Below are 17,612 nucleotides of genomic sequence, written 5' to 3'. Positions count from 1 at the left end.
ACCAGCACTCTCTAGCCTTGTCTTTCTTACTAGTAAAATGAGAGGATCTGTGGTACCTAACCCCGGAGCTGTTATGAAGTCTGAGTGAGCTCAACCATGGCACCTGCTAGAATGCCAGACACATAGTCGATATGAAGTAAATGCAAAGTGAATTAAATGCTGTTGTTATTATTGGTTGACCACAAAGACCCTGTCCCTTGGAGACTCTCTGAAGGCCCGACTGGACTGAATCTCCTGGAGTTACTCTGAATGAGTCAGCTTTATCCATATCCAGAGTATTATAGCTGGTGATCCCTGGAGCTGCAAAATGCAGCTGACTAATAACTGCCAGACCCTCAAGACCCAGGACTCCATCAATACATCAGTGCAGACAATATGCAGGAATATACCAGCATCCCCTTAAAAAAGCTGAGTAAAGCCTTTGAATCAGGCCAGGAGGGCACACACAACTCAGTGAAAAGAACAATATGCTTTGAAGTCAGAAGATGGGTTCAAGTACATTGTCCATTGCTGACTAGCTGTATGACCTTCGGCAAACCTCTCTGGGCCTCAATTTTCATAACTATTAAATGTTAAGTGCTTTCCTTCTTAAAGTTCTTAAACTTCTTCTTAAAGTTGCCTTGTATGAAATAAAGACACTATATAGAGTGGAATATATTATTTTTCTTACCTGTATTACATGACAAGAACTTTTTAAAACATTAAAATTTTTTGGCTACATTTTAGTTACTGAAATTACTATAAAAGGCTTTGGATATCCCTAGGTGAGGTGGATGGACCCTATTGTTTCTGTGGTGGCAGGTGCAGTCTGAGATGGGACACATCTGTGTGGAGAGTTTGTACTCTGGAGCTTCGTATCAGCCTTCTCTTAAAGAGAAAGTTGCACGGGGAGCTTAAGTTTTAGAATAATTTTTTTAGAAGTACAGATGCTCTCTTGACCTCTGGGGGTGGAAAGGATTGGTCCAAATCTCCATTTATATCCACTTGAAATAACCAGCAACCTGGATTAGGGTTGTGGATTCAGAGAGCCCTAGAGGATGGACTGTTAGCCCTTTCTGCTTTTTTAGCACCTAAGCTTGAATGAAGCAAGGGAGTCAAAGACGTTTTAACTGACGTGTGGCCACTGTCTTCACAGTCAACTTGTCGCACTGCTGTTTTAGGCAAGCGTAAGGGCTAATCAGTCGTGCACTTTACTTTTGGCAATGCCCTTCCCTAGGACACAGGCATCCTCATTTTACTGAGAGGAAATAATTATAAACCGTAAGAGGTGTAAGTTTCAGTCTCAAAAACTTACGAACTGAGAAGCGATGCACTTTTGGTATAACTATTACTTTTACTAAGTTTGATTTTTGCCAAACTCTAACCTAAAGCAAACGCAAGAAGAAAAATAACAATGAATGGATCAAGCCAATGACTCAGGTATAAATCTTCTCTCTTTCAAGTTCATTCTCTTTACGCTTTCATCTTCCAGGGGCAGCTTAATTAAAGGTACATGGGGGAAAAAAAAGGGTAATTTGTGTCATAACCTGTACTTCTATTATGAGGAGGTCATCTTTGTTCCATTATTTTATGAGAAACATTCATTAAGATAATATTTCTCCTCCTGAAATTTACAGCACTATTAATGTTCCCTTTGCAGGATCCAGAGTTCCCAGGGCATTCTTTCTCTTAGTAACTAAGACTGAGAACAACTATTTCTAAGTGGAAACATGGCTGCTTTAAGTAAGAGGAGTATGCGTGTCTATGTGCGTGTCTCTGTTTTGTGTGTGTGTGTGTGTGTGGATAGGGTGTGTGTGTATGTGTGTAGCGTGAGAGTAGAGACTTTTTCTTCCTCTCGAAACGTAGCCCATGAGAAAGACAGACTGGCTGCTGTCACTGCCTTTCCAGGGACACAATGACACAGTGAAAGAGTTGCCCACAGTGGCATTAGCATCTCCTCAGACTCCAGCTCCATCTTTTGCTGAAAAGTAGAAAACCACTCAATCTTAATGCAGAGCTCTAGTATACCTTTTTATTCCCATCTTCTTTTTTTTTTTTCACAGCAGTATAGAGGACTGGTTGGACGCCAATAGACTGAGAAATCTTTCATTAATTTCTCATTTGACAAATGTCTTTGGAGTGACTATTAGATGGTAGCACTCAGAACACACTGGTCAACAAGACAACGTCAGGGCCCTTGTGGAGCTCGCATACCATGTGGGGGGGTAGTATTTGGCAAATAGAGGTTCCTTCCGAGAGATGGAGTCCGAGAATCAATGGCAAAGTCAACTTGACATTCAAAAGACCTCAGTGTCATCGTTTGCCACAAGTGGGAATAAAGGTCAAATGTGGATGGAAACTTAAGACTCAAGAGGTTTCATCTGGGAAGTCTCCCTCACAAGCTTGAGGATGTATCTAAGTGGTGGGGACCTAGGTATGTGGGACAGCAACAGCCAGGTAAGGATCTTTGGTTGGGGGTCTGATATTCTTTAATTTCTTGATCCATCCATTCATTCTGCTACACAGAGTGGCCTATTCATATCCCTAAGCCAGAGCAATGTGCTCACCATTGGGAATATGAAAATGAATTTAAGACATGTTCTTCCTGACCCTGTGGAGCTCACATTCTAATGAAGGGAGAAGGACCTCTAAAGAAAGAAGTATGCTACAATTTGTTAAGCACGTTAATAGAGTTATATACGGACTGATATGAAGACATGGAAAAATTCCTTAGAAATTTATTTTTGAGGGAAAGTGCCTAAATAATGATGGCATTTTCATGAGCCTTTTCAGTTCCAGTCAACAGTTTTATGGTTATGTATATACATGGGTTAAGCCCACTTTGCCTTCATCTGAGAATGAAGAGTCATTTAATCAGAGCCCACTTCATTTACAACTATGTTCAAGTCTCTTAGTAAAGAGCATGGATGGAGTGAAAGTGCTTTAATTTTAAACTTGATAAGCCTAGATGAATGAGAAATGATTTTACTTTTCAAGATAACTTGACCTTCCTGCTTTACTATTTCATTGACCAACTTCCCTTAAGACAGACTGACTTGAGGTTTCTTCTTTCAAAGAAAAAAGCTGTAGTAGCATCATGTGCTTATTTCTCAACCATGTTATGCTAACTTTAATATATGAAACAGTATGAGGGAAAAACTGAGTTGCTTTCTTGGCAGCTACATAGCTAGTTCACCCTTGTCTACTGCACTTGTTTCTTTCTTTCTTTTGGTTTAAAAATTTTCCTAGTTGGAACCAGGGCTAGATCAATATAGTTTTTCTGTAATCGATGCATTCTGGCTTAACTCTGAAACAAGCTGGCTCTTCCTGTAATTGAAAACGTTTGGTGACTATGGCAACTCCCTTATTAGTCCCCAAGGTGTGGGAGTGCTCGGTTGTTGGTGAACAGATAGGCATCCTGTCTTCCCCTTGGTGGTTTGCTTTCAGGCAAGGAGCAAATCTCTATAGGGATATTCAGGGTGCTTGCAGCCTTATCCCATGGAACTGAGCATCTAGATGGAAGATGTGACCTCTCTTCTCCATTCCCTATTCCTTAGGTCTTCCCTGCCAGCAGCCTTCCCATACATACCAAGTTCTAAAATAGGTCTTATGATACTGGCTCTACTGAACACTCAGCAGCTTTGCATCTTTCCCATGAACATCAAGGTCAAAAACCAGATGGTCCCTGGTATCCTGGACCTGGCAGCCTTGTATCTACAGAGCCCGGATGATGAGTCCACAGTTGAGAAATTGAGGAACTTAACACCACATTCCCTGGGGCCAAAAAGGGCCAGAAGTAGGAATGTCTTCAGTATCAGGCCCAGTGAAGATGCTGATGAGATGACCTGGCTCATCCACAGGTTAGGCTGTTAACCACTCAGTTTGAATTGCCTTCAACATGGCTTCTGTGGGCTAAAGATCATGACCGTGGAAGAAGAGAATAAGCTAAAACCTAAATATCGGCCCAGAGCTCTTGACAAGCTGAGCTACAGTCAAGTCATGGGGCCACATAGGGAGCTGTTGCTTTTAATCAACTTCCTTTACCAAATAACTTACGATAGATCTAAAAAGAACAAAGCTAGGGGCCACCTGCATGCCAGCTGCAGCAACCATTATCTGCCGAGCAGGAAAGAACTAAATCAAAAACTATACTTAAAAAAGACAAACATTTTAAAATTAATTGTTATTAATAGAATTAAGCCATACTAAGTCTTAAGATGGTATCATAAATATGCTAATAAAATGGTCTTCCCAGATGAAAATGTATATGGACTGAAAGATTTCAAAGTCACTTATTGCATGTTGGTTTATAACATTAAATACTAAATATATTAACTGTTAATGTAAAGTAGTTTAAGGACATCTTGCATCACTCGCTAAACAGCTAGGTAACTGCTTATCCCTCTTTATATAATATATAGACCAAACCCTCATCGACAGGATGTAAAATTACAATACTGACTAGTCAGAGACTGGGCACTTTTTACAAAGAACCAAGGAATGAGGGCGGGTGTTATGTGCTCTGTGTGTATCGTCTTAACAGGAAAGGAAAAGAGATTGAGGCAGGATGATTTAGATTATCCATAAATACATCCTCCAGTGAAAACCATTAACATGGGGTTGGAGGGACAAGAATCTTCTTTCCTAGATATCTGTCTAGCTCAGCTGTCCAGGCAGGCTCTGGCATGGAACTGCTTGAGGAGGAGAAAATGAACGGGATTATCTCCTGGTGAGCCTGTAACTGTGCCAGGCTAGACCCTCCACGGCAGCATGTTGCCTTTCAGGAGGCCGCTGAGCCTTCCTGGATTCTCTCACGACGAGCTGCCGCCATCTCGACTCCCCCACTTCTCTCCTCTGCCCGTCAGCCAGGGCTGTCCTTCCCTCGCCTTCCCTTAACAAGGTGTCCAGCAGCTCCCTGTGTCTCTGCCTGCCTTGCTACTCCCGCCCTAGTTGAGGCCCTTGTTTCTGCACATCTACGACGCTGCCATTGCTGCCTTCACCGCCAGCCTCTTTTTTGCTATCCCACGGCTCTGATCGTCTCCATTTTCTGGCCTCTGCGGCATGGCCTGAGCCTAAAGGGTAGGCCTTCCCTCCCTCCCACTGTGTCTCTGACGTGCACCTTACGCTCCAGACAGATGGCTCTACCTGCCTTAACTCTCAAGTCCTCACTGCAATTGATTTTGCTTGTGACTGGGTTACCCCACTCCCTCTCGGCCTCCTGAAAGTCAGCCTATGGCTCAAGGCTCAGCTCAAAGGCCACCACATTCTTGAAGTCTTCTTTGGTAGCCTCATGGTGAAAGATGCACCTTGCTCGTCTCTTCTGAGCATCTGTTGGCTGATATTTACTTATTGATAGACTTGCTTGGGTCATGCCTACTAAGTAACACGTGTGGTTCATTCATCTTTCTGTTCCTCTCAGGGCTAAGGTAAGTGCCTTGCACCAAAAACTTTGACTTGAGGAATGAATCAATTCAAGAGAAAGCCTTGCCCATGTGATATTTTGGAATGAAGGCTCTGAAATTAAATGGGTAACCATGTGAATATTATTGTGTCCTCACTGGCATGTCTCCTATACGCAGAATCTATTAAAATGGGGTACTGCTTTGCTTTTTATAGGGACAGTATTTCAGGAAGAAAGTCTGGGTGGAGAACACAGTGACGCCCCCAGGAGATGCCTAAAAGTCCTTGTGCATATAGTTCATGTTCTCACCCATGCATACATCTACCTATGATTACTAAGAGGAAATGAATCAGTGATCCCCTGAAGCAGTCACTGTCTCTGCTTCCTCTTTGTTCTCTGATTACTAAAATATATTAGAGACACTTTGGATAACATATAAAAGTGTATGACCTGAGCACTATTTCTTACTACTCAGAAAAAAATACTGTTAAAAATTTGAAGTTCTCTCCAGTTTTTTACTTCCTATGATACTTCTCTCTACCCTCCTGTTTATGTAAACTGGATTTTCATTTCACGCTGATTTGGGGTCAGGGGAGTGGTTTGTCGTGCGTTCTCCATTCACCCAAGAATGGGTTGCAAACATAAATAGTTTCATTGATTTCTATTCTTAGCTAAAAGGCATTCTGAGGAATTTCCAGTGAACATAAAAAAAGGTGGGAAAATTTTTTAAATGGTTTCAAAATTAATTTTTAATTTATTCTGTCTTCTCCCCCTCAAACTTATGATGTGCTGCCTTTATTTAAAGGACAAGACATGATGAGAAGGAGACACTGTGGAATAAAAGATGCAACAGAATCTCATAATCACATCAATCTCATGATCACTCCCAACATCACCCGTCTGATCAGTAAAGTGCTTCTCCCTGGAATGGTCAGTGCAAACTGCAAACAGTGCGAAGATGAGTTAGGAGAGGAGCTTGTATTTATCTTTGGCTCAGGACATGTAGGGCTAAGGCCCGTGGCTGAAGTTTTCTCCTTCTAGAAATTTCACTTAGTGCTCCCACCTTGGCGGACACCTGTTATGCTGCTCAGCCATTCCTGCTTGACCGAATTCCTCTCTGAGCTGTTCTTCCACCGTAAATCATGGCGGGGGCTCTGTGTCTACTCCTGTAATCGCCTCTAGCCCGTAACAAATGGTTGCAGACAGAATTGCAACTCCATGATGTTTTCGTGGCTGGCAGTCAAGCCCCCAGCAGTCTTTAACGCCTCCTCTCCACTCCGATCGTGGAGGTAGGTGGGCTGCGGATCTATCTGAACCTGATGAGCAAAACCCATTAATTCCAAGGACGCTGCTTGCCAGACTGTACCCAATGACATCCTCTATCAATATACCTGGCAGAGCAAAACTATCAATGCAATCCTTCTTTTAAAACATGGCAAGGGGCTTCCCTGGTGGCGCAGTGGTTGAGAGTCCGCCTGCCGATGCAGGGGACACGGGTTCGTGCCCCGGTCTGGGAAGATCCCACATGCCACGGAGCGGCTGGGCCCGTGAGCCATGGCCACTGGGCCTGTGCGTCCGGAGCCTGTGCTCCGCAACAGGAGAGGCCACAACTGTGAGAGGCCCGCATACCGCAAAAAACAAACAAACAAACAAAAACATGGCAGGGATGGCTCAATGTTTCCTTCTTCAGTTCAGAGGGGAACATGAGAACTCCAAGTATTCAGGGTCTCACTGACCATGGAGGTACTTCAGAATTTATATCTGTAATTTTCCACACACATGTGCTCTTGGCAATGAGATACTAGCTCTAAGATCTTATGGTCTTTCCACCTCTGAAATATGCCAGTATTTCTCTCTTTAAATACCATTTTACAAATTGGGACTGATAATGAAGGCTGTCTGATACCTATGTAAAAGGCCAATAAATCTTTTACAATAGAGAAGTTTCTTAAATCACCAGGTAGAAGTTGTCCAAATTTTACGTTTCTCATCTTAAGTTGCCTTAACTCTCTTTGCTAGCTATTTCATATTTATTAAGTGCTACAGCTGTGTTTGTATAATACATTTTCATGCTCAATTTTGTCCTTGAATAGTTTTTACCCTTAGCTATAAACCTCTTGGGACCTTAGGGATCTTGTATTTAAATTGCCTGATGGTTTTAGACCAATGTTATTGACCAGTATTCTGATTCATTTAGTCTCTTTTTTCCACACCATAGGCTCTTCAAATTAAGCCAGTCTTGCTAAAAACAAGAGGGTGGTTATTTAAAGTGAAGACTGAATACGAATGAATATTCTCAGCTCAGTCTAGGTGCTCGCACAAAGGCAAGACAGCCCTTTCTGGATGTGCCAGGGATGTCTGCTTCGGATGGCACCTCAGTGACACAGGAGGGTTTTCCATCGGCTGCTGCTGTTCAGCTGGGAATATTACTGAATGAGTGAGGAGAAGGCAAGGAAGTGGAAACATCTGTTTCTACATTAGCTTTGTAGGTTAGTGTGGTCAGAATTCCTCTTGTGTCTTAGATTTCTGAGCTACAAGGTGGAGATGATTCTCCCGGAGGTCTACCTGTCTTCATCTAATTTAAGGGATTCTCAGAGGCCTGACCATTTGAAATCATCATCTCATAAAAATTTTCTTAATGAAACAGCACATATTTAGAGGCGAAGGCACAGTTACCAGGAAGAGTGATAACTAGTTGCCCTGGGCTCCAGTGGTTCCCTCAAATGTTACCAACGCAGCTGGTTCCCCAAATGGAAGCATTTCCACACTCAAGTCAACAGGAATGGGCCTCAAAATACTGCTCTGCCGGGTGACAGATACCTCTGAAGTCAGAAACAACAGCACCCTTGGTGACGGCCAATCCCTACCTGGGACATCAGCCTGCTCTGGTGACAGACGTCACTGTCCAGTGTGCTATAGGTCCAGTGCTATAGGTCAGGTCTGCCATTGGCAAATGAAGCCCACCCAACACTCATTCTGCAAGTGCCTGAAAAGCTCTTATCGCCCAGAACACTTTGGAAAAAAGCCATAGGAATGTCAACGGTGTCCTGGGCTTGGGCCTCCCCTTGACTAATTGCTCTTCCCCAAAGAAATACAATACACAGACACGGGCAACTTCTGAGCTGTCCAAGAAGACCTACAGTTTTTTAAACTGTCGAGGAAGCGTGTTAGGAGGTGGCATACAGCCCTCCGCTTCTCTGAGAAGTATTGTCAGTGCTGCTTAAAAACAAACTCAACAAAACAGAAGGGACAATAATAGTAAAACAAACTGTAGGTACACATAATTACTATGCAATTGTATCCAATTTTGAATGGAATCCTCTTGTGCTCCAGCCGGAGGGATGGTCAGAGAACCTGTAGTTCAGCCATGTCACCATCTTAGCAACGAGGTGTGGGAGCCCCAGAGAGCCAGGCCAGGGCCTGAGGGGTTTTGCGGGGTGTGTGGGGCAGCCCGGCCTTCCTACCCAGCACCGACTCTCAGCTCCAGGCACTTTTTATTCCATCACACGGCTTCTGCCAGAGCTCATAAATGCCTGGCTATTGGAAAAGATATTTTAATATAAAGTTTACTCCATCAGCCAGGAGTAGCTCCCAAAACTGGGTCCATATGATTCCCCGACTTCATCTATGCTCCCGTGAGAATGCAGATACTCTGACCCAATGGTTTTGCTTTTCAGAGTTATCCTGAGGAAATAATCAAAGATATATGGGAAGATAAAGCTACAAAGATATTTTTTTCGGTGTTTTTCACAACAGTGGAAAAACTAGAAAAACAAGAGAAGTACAAACAGGAGATTGGTTGAATGATAAACCTATACAACAAAGTGCTAAGCAGCTGTGAAAAATGATGTGTAGAAGGATATTTACTATTGTGGACAGGTGAACAGATTGGCAAATGAATCAAGCAGGTTTCAAAACAAAATGGCTACATTTTCAAAAGAGGAAGAAGTTTTTCCTTCTTTTGATTGTTTCTGCTTTTGAGGTAGTCTATAGCTAATATGTATTATTGTGCTAAAATCAGTGAAAGTTATGTTAGAAAATGATGCCCTTTGGGGCATCACTGGAGCACGAATGCAGCCACAGAATGACAGGAGGAACATTTTCACAATTGAGATTTGATACATCCTTTCTTAATTTCTGTCTTAAGAGTTCATTTCAGAACATCAGCCTTTCACGTAGGTCCCCCGGAGCACTTGGTGAACAGACCTGATAGAGAGGGAGTCCCAGGGGTGTGGCACCTCTGACCCAGTAGGTTAGCAGGTGAGGGTCCTGTCTCGGTCCCTCCTCTCCCTTTCCTGGTCAGATTGGCCCCGAAGGGGCCAATATGTTCTAATATGTTCTAATTGGAATATGTTCTAATTGCAGATGGAAAAGTGAGGCTAAGGCCTCTAAATGCTTTCTCTCAGGAGGAAACTATTAACCAGGAATTTGGAAAAATATAATTGACACTTCCCTGTATTTTTTCCTCTCGGGTGTCTGGCCTGAGCAGAAGTTTGTGGCTCTCTTCCCGCACACCCTGTCCTTTCCCTGCTTCAAAGTGGAAGCATCCATTTCCTGGGGTGGGTGTATTGAGGAAAGATCCGATGGAGGAGAAGCGTGATGAGAAGTGAGACAGTGAGAAAAACACTTCCGCTGAAAACTGTTTACTCTTTGCTAGGAAACGGAGGTGACTGGATTTTGCTGCGTTCTGTTCAGCGGTCCCAACTGAACTTCCAGCTGCTGTGAGGTGTTAAAGGCTTAGTTCTAGCTTTCTGAGTTCTCAAGCACGTTTGTCCTCCTGAGGGATCTGCCTCAGAATCAGCTGGATCCAATACTATCTTTTATGAATTGAGTTAATTTTGCACCTTCTCTTAAATATATATATATATATATATAAACATGATATATATATTTAAACAGAGCAGTTTAGTATAAACATAGGCAAAAAATGCTGCAGTTAGTGAAAATAATTTAATTTCCATAGTGCAATGCTGGACTGGAAGGGTAGGAATTCTTTCTTAAAAAAGTCTCCCACCCGCTCAGCTTACTCCGACAGGCATCCTCCTCATCTCAGTGTGTGTATGTACTAGGTCCTTATTATTTTTAAGTTCCTTCAGTCCTAGGAGTGCTTGTTTTGCATTTTTTCCTAGTAGACCATACCCTCCCGGAGGGCAGGGCCTGACGGCTACATGTCCTTTCTAGTCACTCACTCATTCATTCATTCATTCATCCAACAGTGCTGCACAAGGCACCACTGGGTGTGAAGTGTGGCCTCGCTGAGCTCGTAGTTGTGGCTCTTGTCCTCAGGAGGCGAACAGTTCTCTCAGGGGCCACCGTGGGGCTCCGGGCTTGCTAACTGATGAAACAGATCATAACCTCACAAACTCTTCCGTAAACAAGGTCAAAGAAAGGCACAAGGTGCCGTGCTCCTCGTGGCCTGCGGTGCAGTAACTAAGTAACCTGGCAACGCGTCTCCACTTACATCACCTGCCAACGTAGTGAGGCTGCTTCCACCACCTGAGGCGCCTGACACCTGAGGCTCCTGACGGATGGGAACGCTTCCCCCTTGTCAGTGAGCTTATCGGTGGGGAATGAGGATTGTGTTCTATTAACATTCGTCTGTTTCCTTAGCGTGGCTGGCAGGACCATTGATATTCCCCATCGCCACTGAACCTGAGCCAGTGCCTCAAAGATGCCTTCGTGAGAAGAGGTGGGATACAAAGGAATGGAAATCTTTAAACAATCACTGAAACGTCACCAGACTCGGGAATTTCCTTTTCTACACTTGCAGTCCTACTTCCTTAGTGCCCCAGTGCAACTCCAAAGCCACCCGGGTCCAAAATCAACCAAAGGCAAGAGCCTTAACAGCAGCAACAGGAGAAGCAAAACAGAAAACTCTGTAGAGGGAGAACTGATAACTAACACCAATCTTACCATAACGAGCACCTCCCTCCAACTGATGGCTCCTTTAAGAAACTCGGGGCTTCTCACCTGATTTCCCTGAGGGATGCACACTTCAGCGCAATTTACAAAATAAAGCTCAGAAGAGGGTAAGTACTCTGTGTTTTGAACTACTAAGCCTTAGAGATGCTGGTTCCCATAAGAGCCCAGTGTGGCATTGTCTTTTTTTTTAAACACATAAAATTGACCCTCTTATTCATTTTAAGTGTATCCTACAGTAGTGTTACGTACGCATAACAGTCCTCTAGAACATTTTTCATCTTGCAAAACTGAAACCCTGTGCCTGTTGAACAACGCCCCCTTACTACTCCCAAGCCCTGGCAACCACCGTTCTACAGTCTAAGACTTGACTAATTTAGTACCTCATATAAATGAAATCATGCAGTAGTTGTGTTTATGTGATTGGCTTATTTCACATTTTGAATTTTTGGAGGAATCTCCATATAATTTTCCATAGTGGCTGCACCACTTTACATTCCCACCATCAGTGCACAATTGTTCTAATTTCTCTGCATCCTTGTCAACAATTATTATTTTCTGTTTTTTTTTAAAATAGTGGCCATCAAACAGGTGTGAGATGATATTTCATTATGGTTTTGATTTGCATTTTCCTGATCATTAGTGCTGTTGAGCAGCTCATCATATGCTTGTTGGCCATTTGTATATCTTTGTGGTCCAATCAGCATAACCAGGGGTTTCTAGATAGAGCTTCTATGTGCCCCAGGGCTTTGAGTATCGAAAGACTGGGATTTGGTTTCACCATATTTGACATCTGAAAGGCAATCAACATTTCACTTCCATCCAGAGTAAGCAGTGAGGTTTTTGGTGGGGTTTTTTTTGTTTTTGTTTTTTTTTTCATGGCCATTGCCTGATATTTCACTTTGAAAGCGAGCTAAAGATACTGATTGCTGTATGCCCAGAGGTAATAAGCTATTGATAGAAATAATGGGAAAAGGCCAACTGAACAGATGTATTTCACTTGGAAAAGATAACTTTTCTCCCTCTTGGCATTCTATATGAAAAAAAGAGAGACATCTTGAATATAAAAAGAGCTATTAAGAATTCCTGCTACTTATTTTCTGTAAGTGAATTTTCATAATGAATTACAAGATGACCCAATTCATTTTTTGAAGGCACTATGTTGTTAAGAGACAGTCTTTCTCTAGGAAAACCCAGTATGTGACAGAAACTCCAAGTAGTCATATGAAAAATGACTGTGTCCATAAAGTGGGGATGAGGGACAGCAGCCACTGTGTCACTGCTCACCTGTCACAGGGTAAGCAGGGAAGTGACACAGAGCCTGGAGCAGGCAACAAGGCAAATTCTATATTCTCACTCTGCTTTCCTGACCTTTCCTTCACCCCCAGTTTTCTGTGCTCTTCCCTGGAGACCCCGTCTGCTGAAGATGCACGGCTCTGATGCAGTTGCTTGTTGTGAATCACTATATAAATGTCCACACACATCTGAAAATTCCACGTGGATTTTTACCCCAGATTAGTTCACTCACATTACTTTCAATACTAGTACTTGAAAGCAACTGAGCCACCATATAACCAAACCCTATCATTTGTACAGATGAGAAAACCGAGGCCCTGAGACGTTAAGAAATTCTTGAAAGGTCACCCGGCTTGTCCACAGCATCATTTCTGAATTTTCCCATTTCTTTTTCCTGACAATGGCTGTGCCATCTTCCCAGATACTTGGGGTCTTACCTGGGGATAAGTTTTGAGTTCTAATTCTTATTCCCTTTACATCATCAGTCACCAAGCCTTGATGATTCTTCTTTCAAGGCTCTTGCTATCGTCACTTCTCCTGTATTTCACTTCTGCTGTTTTCAGCACCTCATTGCCCCATCCCTAAATTTCCTAAGTTAATGTAATAGCCTCCCTGTATGATTTCCCTCCTTATCTGAGCGACTGGTGATTCTCAACTCAGGCTGCTCAGTACACTCACCTGTGGCACTTAAAAAAAAAAAAAAAAAAAAGGCTGCGTACCTCCCACCACTCCTGGCACCATTCTGGTTTAATTGGTTTGGGGAGGAGCCTCTACGGGTATTTTTTAAATGCAACTTCCCCAGGTGATTCTAATGAGTAGCTAGATTGACCTAGGTCACGGCTACCTATTTGAGAGAAAACACCTTACAGAAACAATAAAACTTAGATTAACCAGAAATAATTACCTGGAACACTGGACTAGCCAGTTTTCCTCCATTCAACTCTTAACAGAAAGCAATACAAGAAAATAAGCAAATAGGCAGGAATTTATTAAAATACAAACAAACATCTACTTCTGATTTAGGTTGAGGTGGTCAGTGGAAATTTGGGCCGTCCTCCTACGCCTTTTATCTCAACAAAAGCCTATGTAGAAATTCGCTCACCTTCTCTCACGAGCACACCAAAATAACAACTAACTGCTGAACCACCATCCATAAAACAGACTGGAATCTACCAAAAAAGATATTCTACATCCAAAGACATAAAGAAGAAACCCAATGAGAAACAGTAGGAGGTGCGCACTCCTGATATAATCAAATCCCATACCCCCCAGGTGGGCGACCCACAAACTGAAGAACAATTATATCGCAGAAGTTCTCCCACAGGAGAGCTCTGAGCCCCATGCCAGGCTCCCCAGCCTGGGGGTCTGGCCTCGGCAGGAGGAGCCCCCAGAGCATTTGGCTTTGAAGGCCAGCGGGGCTTGAGTGCAGGAGCCCCACAGCCCTGGGGGAAGCAGAGACTCCACTCCTGGAGTGCGCACACAAGGTCTCGTGTACACCACAGCCTGGGCCAAACCTACCTGCTGGTCTTGGAGGGTCTCCGGGGTAGACGGGGGTGTGGCTGTGGCTCTCTCTGGGCTCATAAAAGCTGGTGGCGGAAATATCAGGGAGCATTCCTCTTCTTGGACTCTTTGGAGGCAGACATCCAGCTTGGGTAATTAGCACCGAGACCACCGAACAGCCCGTAGGCTCCAGCGCTGGGACGCCTCAGGCCAGACAGCCAGCAGGGTGGGAACACAGCCTCACCCATCAGCAGACAGGCTGCTTAAAGACTTCCCGGCCCACAGCCAAGCCTGTGGCTAGAAACGCCCCTTGATAAGGCCCTGCCCACCAGAGGGCAGGCACGGGCCCCTCCCACCAGGAAGCCTTCACAAGCTTCTAGACCAGCTTCTCCCACCAGGGGGCAGATAGCAGAAGCCAGAAAACAGTGATCTGGCAGCCTGTGGAATTTGAGTCTGCAAACACAGGGACCAACGGGTCCCTGGCCCTTGAGTAACAAGAGGGGACTGAACTGTTGGGACACACAGGACACCCCCTAGAGACAGCCACTTCTCCAGACACGTAAGTAACCTTCCACATACATAAAAACACAAATAGAAATTTAGACAGAACATGAGATGGCAGTGGAAGATAAAGCCCCAGAACAGCTAAGGGACGTAGAGATAGGCAATCCATCCGAAATTTGCTCTCAGAATGATGACCTAATGGTACTGCAAGACTTTTATTCATTCATGCATTTACTTGTTCACTCTCTCTGCAAAGCGCTGTTTTAAGAACCCAGGGTAATAGCCAGCACCTGAACTCCATGAAGGGGAAAGACTACGTGGACATTGATAACCAGGTTGCAAAACAGAGTGATAGGGGAAAGGGGAGACGTGTGAGGGGCTGTGAGACTTCGAAGGACTGAGAGATTACTTCTGATGGTGGATTTGGGGAAGGATTCGTGGAGAAGGCAGCCTTCAACCTGGTTTTTGAAGGAGGACATGATTTGGGGAAAGGGTTTTCCAAGCCAAGGGACCAGCACGAGCCCAATCATGAAGGTGGAAATACAGTCACTGGATTTTGTTATTATGGTGAGACTGGTGATCGCTGAGGGGACACTTTTCACTACGGTCTTGATGATGGAATCCAGATTTCAAAGGGCAAATGTGTCAGGGGAAAAGGGAAATTAAATAGAGCATGCCCATTTTCAGGATACTTTGTACCTCAATCCAGGAATGTAACACACAGCATATTTGAGAATGGTTTCAACAAGAGTGTGATTAAAGACTATTTGTTTAATAGGTTTTTTTTTTTTTTTTTGGCCGCACTGCACGGCTTGCGGGATCTTACTTCCCCAACCAGGGATCGAACCTGTGACCACTGCAGTGGGACTGTGGAGTCTTAAAACACTGGACGGCCAGGGAAGTCCCTAAAGAGTATTTTTTGTAAACAATGCGCACCCTGTTTTCCTTAAACATTCCCTATATACAGAGTTCCTTTAGGGTAGAAATGATGTCTTATTCATCTTTAGACCCTACCTACTCCTGCCCTCTGAAAAACCAAACCAGAAAAGCCAGGCCTTAACCCCAGGACTGGATCTAAGCAGGAGCTCTAATTATCTGTGGTCTCATTGGGTGGATTCCCAGTGTGGCCCAGAACGTGGGGCAGCCAGTGGGGAAGGCCTATGGTGAGGCCCCTGCAGCGGAGCAGCTGAAGGCCATTTCCCACCCACCAGTAATCCTCACAGGATCACCGCTAATTGAGTGCTATGCACCTGCACTGTGTTAAACCCGGCAGGCAGGCAGGTGTGCTTCTAGGCCCTGCCCACCCCCCTTTCCTAAAAGCCTTCCCAGCCCATTTCAGGGCAGAGGCCTTTCTCCCTGTAGTTTCCCTGGACGCTCACCCTGGCCTCCCTCACTCTTCTCTTCGGGAAGAGATCCCTGCCCCTTGGACGGCCCTCTCCTGATCTCTTTCACCGCCTTCTCTTACTTGTCACTCAGATGTGACCGTGTCCCGTGGATTCTCCTCTCTATATGTAGCGGGGTCTCTTGGGGAGAGCTCATCCCACTGCAGGACTCCAGGACTTCCAAAATGCTCCGGCCCTGGAGCATCTGATCCAAGTTCCCTGTTCGTGGGCTGCTTCCCGTGAGTGTCCTCCGGGCAACAGAAACTCCACGAGTCGGAAGCCCACCTCGATATCTTCACTCCTAAATGTGCTCCTTCACCCACGTGACGTCGTCTGCCACCCAACTCTGGCCACATCCTGTTCCCTGACCCTTTCCCTTATATTTGTGATTCACCAAGTGAGGTTATTTCCATGAATGAAATGTCTGAAATATCTCTACAGTCCAGTCCCAACTTGCAATTTCCACCACCACTTCCCTAATTCTGGTCCTCACCTCATTTGCTTCGGCTTTTACAATTACATTTTAACTGCCCCCAGTTTCCTAGAAGAGCCATTTTAAATGCTATTGAGGCATAATGTCAAATACAGATATTTTCACCCTTCCACTTAATTTTTTGGTGACATCTGATTATATAAAATTCGAATTCCTTTGCTTGGCATAGAAGGTCCTTTCTGTGGAGCCCCACTTTAATGCTCTTTCATCCCGTCCCTCCCCTTTTCCTACTGAGTCTGTGTGGTAGCTGCCTTACCTCTTGTCCACATGGGTGAAATCACACTTGTCACTCAGGGCCCAGCTAAAAGGTCACCTTAGGTAGAGTAGAATCTTCTACAACCCTGCTCAGCAGATTTAGGGTGCTGTGTCCCTTGGGCTCTTATCACTCCTTTGCCAATACTGAGACCACAGAGTCCTCCAGTTTTGGGGGGATTTTTTGGTTTTTAAGCTTTTTAGCTAATGACTCTAGTGAATTGATTCAGGTCCCCTCACCTCTGTGGAATGCAGACTAAATTATGTGACAAGCAAATACCTTTCTTTTGTCAGAAACAGAAATCTATACCTCTTTAAACCATGGTCACTGGACTAGATTTCCCCAAGAACTATTCCCTGGCTTTTTACCTTTTCCAGTACATTGCAACTGTCTTCTTTATGCCCTAATTTAGGTTTCCCCTGATCAATAACTTATCCTTGAGAGACAGACACTTCAGAGAAATGATTCATTTACAACTTCTGTTTCTGTAGACGTCTTTAGGGAATGATTGTGATGGGGTGTGTGTGTGTGTGTGTGTGTGTGTGTGTGTGTACAGACACATCCGCATAAACGTACTTGATAAGGAAATGCTCAGCAGTAGGCCAATTCAATAATTCATTTAGTGAATATCGCCTTTCATTCTTGATTTAAACCAGTCCTGGATGGCAACTAGCAGGGTTATTAACAATTGAAAAACATATTTCAGAAAACATTCAAAAGGCCAGCTTAAAAGACTTTGGTGGAGAAATGCTTAGCCGTGGTTGTGACAGTGTGAATGGAGTAGAATCAAGTCAGAACTGAGAAGTGTGTCGTCTGATTCCTGCTCCCACGGCTAACCGTGGGGACCGAGCGTGCGTATCGATTACTGCTGAAAAGTTAAACTGA

The 17,612-nt window shown here is 44.2% G+C and overlaps 1 protein-coding gene across 2 annotated transcripts in view; it reads right to left on the bottom strand.

Moving 5' to 3' along the window:
• The window catches only part of MAGI2 (membrane associated guanylate kinase, WW and PDZ domain containing 2), a gene marked incomplete at its 3' end in the record, with an annotated part of 1,332,164 nt that overhangs the window by 25,931 nt on the left and 1,288,621 nt on the right, over positions 1-17,612 (bottom strand). The gene's annotated exons all lie outside the window — the stretch shown is intronic.

The sequence above is a fragment of the Mesoplodon bidens genome, assembly GCF_964165515.1.
Source record: "Mesoplodon bidens genome assembly, chromosome: 9".
Lineage (NCBI taxonomy): Eukaryota > Metazoa > Chordata > Mammalia > Artiodactyla > Ziphiidae > Mesoplodon > Mesoplodon bidens.
The sequence above is the reverse complement of the archived record's forward strand: the minus strand, read 5'-3'. Positions and strand labels throughout refer to the sequence as shown.